This window comes from Mastomys coucha, chromosome X (genome assembly GCF_008632895.1).
Source record: "Mastomys coucha isolate ucsf_1 chromosome X, UCSF_Mcou_1, whole genome shotgun sequence".
Taxonomy (NCBI): domain Eukaryota; kingdom Metazoa; phylum Chordata; class Mammalia; order Rodentia; family Muridae; genus Mastomys; species Mastomys coucha.
This window is the reverse complement of record NC_045030.1, coordinates 78,505,799-78,510,672: the sequence shown is the minus strand read 5'-3', so window position 1 is coordinate 78,510,672 and position 4,874 is coordinate 78,505,799. Positions and strand designations below refer to the sequence as shown.

General features: G+C 37.6%; 1 pseudogene; it reads right to left on the bottom strand.

Annotated features, from left to right (window-relative positions):
• LOC116079265 overlaps positions 1-4,874 on the bottom strand; it is a 14,113-nt pseudogene that overhangs the window by 3,443 nt on the left and 5,796 nt on the right.

The window sequence follows — 4,874 nt, the reverse complement described above, 5'->3', positions numbered from 1 at the left end:
AAAAAAAAAAAAAAAGAAAATGCTGTCTCTTTTCCACTGGATGGTTTTAGCTCCTTTGTCAAAGAACAAGTGACCATAGGTGTGTAGGTTCATTTCTGAGTCTTCAATTCTGTTCCATTGATCAACCTGCCTGTCACTGTACCAATACCATTCAGTTTTTATCACAATTGCTCTGTAGTACAGTTTAAGGTCAGGGATTGTGATTCTACCAGAGGCTCCTTTATTGTTGAGTATAGTTTTAGCAATCCTGGATTTTTTGTTATTCCAGATGAATTTGCAAATTGCTCTTTCTAAGTCTGTGAAGAATTGAGTTGGAATTCTGTTGGGGATTGCATTGAATCTGAAGATTGTCTTTGACAAGATGGCCATTTTTAATATATTAATCCTGCCAATCCATGAGCATGGGAGATCTTTCCATCTTCTGATATCTTCTTCAATTTCCTTCTTCAGAGAATTGAAGTTCTTGTCAAACAGATCTTTTACTTACGTAGTTAGTTACACCGAGGTATTTTATATTATTTGTAACTATTGTGAAGATCGTTGTTTCCCTAATTTCTTTCTCTGCCTGTTTATCCTTTGTGTATAGGAAGGCCTCTGATTTGCTTGAGTTAATTTTATATCCAGCTCCTTTGCTGAAGTTTTTTATCAGGTTTAGTAGCTCTCTGGTGGAATTTTTGGGGTAATTTAAGTATACTATCATATCATCAGTAAATAGTGATAATTTGACTTCTTCCTTTCCAAATTGTATCCCTTTGATCTCCTTTTGTTGTCTAATTGCTATGGCTAGGACATCAAGTACAATATCGAATAGGTAGGGAGAGAGTGAACAGCTTTCTCTAGTCCCTGATTTTAGTGGGATTGCTTCAGGTTTCTCTTCATTTAGTTTGATGTTGGCTACTGGTTTGCTGTATATTGCTTTTAATATGTTTAAATATGGGCCTTGAGTTGCGGAACGTTCTAAGACTTTTATCAAGAAGGGATGGTGGATTTTGTCAAATGCTTTTACACCATCTAATGAGATGATCATATGTTTTTTTTTTTTCGTTTAGTTTAATACTGAATTACATTGATGGATTTCTGAATATTGAACCATCCCTGCATCCCTGGGAAGAAGCCTACTTGATCATGATGGATGATCATTTTGATATATTCTTGGATTCGGTTTATAAGAATTTTATTGAGTATTTTTGCATCGATATTCATAAGGGAAATTGGTCTGAAGTTTTCTTTCTTCCTTATGGCCTTTGTGTGGTTTAGGTATAAGAGTAATTGTGGCTTCATAGAACTAATTGGGTAGAGTTCCTTCAGTTTCTATTTTGTTGAATTGTTTGAGGAGTATTGGTATTAGGTCTTCTTTGAAGGTTTGATAAAACTCTGCACTAAACCCATCTGGTCCTGGGCTTTTTTTGGTTGGAAGTCTATTAATGACTGTTTCTATTTCATGAGCAGATATGAGACGTTTAGATTGTTGATCTGGTCTTGATTTAACTTTTGTACCCAGTATCTGTCTAGAAAATTGTTCATTTCATCCAGGTTTTCCAGTTTTGTTGAGTATAGGCTTCTGTAGTAGATGCTCATGTTTTTTTGGATTTCCTCAGTGTCTGTTCTTAAGTCTCCCTTTTCATTTCTGATCTTGTTAATTAGGACAATGTCTCCATGCCCTCTAGTTATTCTGGGTAAGGGTTTACTTATTTTGTTGATTTTCTTGAAGAACCAGCTCCTGCTTTGGTTGATTCTTTGTATAGTTCTTTTTGTTTCTATTTGGTTGATTCCAGCCCTGAGTTTGATTATTTCCTGCCTTTGACTCCTCTTGGGTGAAGTTGCTTCTTTTTGTTCTAGAGCTTTCAGATGTGCTTTCAAATTGCTGGTATATGCTCACTTTAGTTTCTTTTTGAAGGCACTTAAAGCTATGATTTTTCTCTTAGGATCACTTTCATTGTGTCCCATAAGTTTGTTATGTTGTGGCTTCATTTTCATTAAACTCTAGATAGTCTTTAATTTCTTTCTTTATTTCTTTCTTGACCAAGTTATCATTGAGTAGAGTGTTGTTAAGCTTCCATGTATATGTGGGCATTCTATTGTTTATGTTGTTATTGAGGAGCAGCTTTAGTCTATGTAGATCTGATAGGATACATGGACTTATTTCAATCTTCTTGTATCTGTTGAGGCCTGATTTGTGACCAATTATATGGTCAATTTTTTAGAATGTACCATGAGGTGCTGAGAAGTAGTTATATCCTTTTGTTTTAGGATAAAAAGTTCTATAGATATCTGTTAAATCCATCTGTTTCATAACTTCTGTTAGTCTCACTGTGTCTTTGTTTAGTTTCTGTTTCCATGATCTCTCCATTGCTGAGAGTAGGGTGGTGAAATCTCCCACTATTATTATGTGTGGTGCAATGTGTGCTTTGAGCTTATAAAGTTTCTTTTATGAATGTAGATGCACTTGCATTTGGAGCATAGATGTTCAGAATTGGGAGTTCATCTTGATAGATCATACCTTTGATGAATATGAAGTGTCCCTCCTTATCTTTTTGATTGCTTTAGAATGAAAGTTAATTTTATTCAATATTAGAATGGCTACTCCAGCTTTTTTCTTGGGACCATTGGCTTAGAGGATTGTTTTCCAGCCTTTTATTCTGAGGTAGTGTCTGTCTTTGTCACTGAAGTGGGTTTTCTCTATGCAACAAAATATTGGGTCCTATTTAAGTACCCAGTCTGATAGTCTATGTCTTTTTATTGGGGAATTGAGTCCATTGATATTAACAGATATTAAGGAAAAGTAATTCTTGCTTCCTGATATTTTTGTTGTTAGAGTTAGAATTCCATTCATGTGGCTATCTTCTTTTAGTTTTGTTGGAAGATTACATTTTTCCTTTTTCAGCGATGTAGTTCCCCTCCTTGTGTTGAAGTTTTCCATTTATTATCCTTTGAAGGGCTGGATTTATGGAAATATATTTTGTGAATTTGGTTTTGTCATGGGATACTTTGGTTTTTCTGTCTATGGTACTTGGGAGCTTTGCTGGGTATAGTAGTCTGTGCTGACATTTGTGTTCTCTTAGGGTCTGTATGACATCAACCCAGGATCTTCTAGCTCATATTCTCTGGTGAGAAGTCTGGTGTAATTCTGATAGGCCTGCCTTTATATGTTACCTGACATTTTTCCCTTACTGCTTTTAGTATTCTTTCTTTGTTTTGTACATTTGGTGTTTTGACTAATATGTGGCAGGAGGAATTTCATTTTTGGTCCAGTCTATTTGGAGTTCTATAGGCTTCTTGTATGTTCATGGGCATCTCTTTCTTTTGGTTAAGAAAGTTTTCTTCTATAATTTTGTTGAAGATATTTACTGGCCCTTTACGTTAGAGGTCTTCACTCTCTTCTATTCCTATTATACTTAGGTTTAGTCTTCTCATTGTGTTTTGGATTTCCTGGATGTTTTAGGAACATTTTGCATTTTTCATTTTCTTTGACTGTTGTGTCAATGTTTTTTATGGTATCTTCTGTGCCTGAGATTCTCTATTCTATCTCATGCATTCTGTTGGTGACTTTTGCATCTATGTTTCTTCACTTCTTTCCTAAGATTTCTTACTCCAGAGTTGTCTCTCTTTGTGATTTCTTAACTGTTTCTACTTCCATTTTTAGGTCCTGGATGATTTTACTCAATTCCTTTACCTGTTTGCTTGTGCTTTCCTGTAATTCCTTAAGGGATTTTTGTGTTTCCTCTTTAAGGGCTTCTACTTGTTTACTCATGATCTCCTGTATTTCTTTAAGGGATTTTTGTGTTTCCTCTTTAAGGGCTTGAACCTCTTTACCTGTGTTCTCCTGTATTTCTTTAAGGGAGTTATTCATGTCCTTCTTAAATTCCTCTAGCACCATCATGAGATAAGATTTTAGATCCAAATCTTGCTTTTCTGGTGTTTTGGGATATCCAGGACTAGCTGTGGTTTGAGTACTAGGTTATGATGAAGCCAAGTCATCTTTGTTTCTGTTCGCAAGATTCTTTTGCCTTTTGCCATCTGTTGATCTCTGGTGTTAGATGTCCTTGCTGTCTCTGACTAGAGCTTGTTCCTCCTGTGGGTCTGTAAGCCTATGTCAGCACTTCTGGGATATCAGCTCTCCTCTGGTAAAACCTGCGCACAGATGGCTATGGATCAGTTGTCTGTCCTGAGTCCTGCTGTCAGAGCATACCTTGTAGACAGGATCTCCACTTTCTGGAAAGGTGAAGAGAGCTGTAGATCTGTTGTCCCACCTAGGTGTGGTCAGAGGTTGAGAGGATCCTGTCCTGGCTGCTCTGCCACTTGTGAGTACTGTGTCTCCCGGCTGGTCCTGCCTTAGAAAGTCAGGGGAGAGAGCATGTTGGATCTCACCTGAGTCCCTGGGTTAAAGCACTCCCTGAAGGCTGGCTCTCCGCTTGCAGGGAAGGGACAGAGAGGGCTGCGGATCCACCACCATCACTCTTAGGTGTAGGTGTAGGTTGAGAGGATCTTGTCCCAGCTGCCCTGCCACTTGTGAGGCCTAGGTCGTTGGCATTCAATGTAGAATCTCCACTGAGCTGCCACGCTTCAGGATCAGGTTCTTCTTCCTCAATCCTAATATCTTCTTCGAGTTCCAATTTATTCCCAAAGTGTTTTCCAGCATTTATTACTCATGTTATTCCTCAATACATTGCAATCCTGCAGGACTGTCATCATTCTCTCCTGGATGTAGCTGTATACCAGTAGAATCTATAGAATTTACTTTAACTGTCTTTAGATTTGGCAACTGACCAGTGCTTAGACTAACTGGAGTTGAAGTCAGGCTCCACCTGCTGTGACTTGACTAATCGTGAGTGTCTGAACAGGCATCAAAGTAATTTGTTGGGCAGCGGTATTCT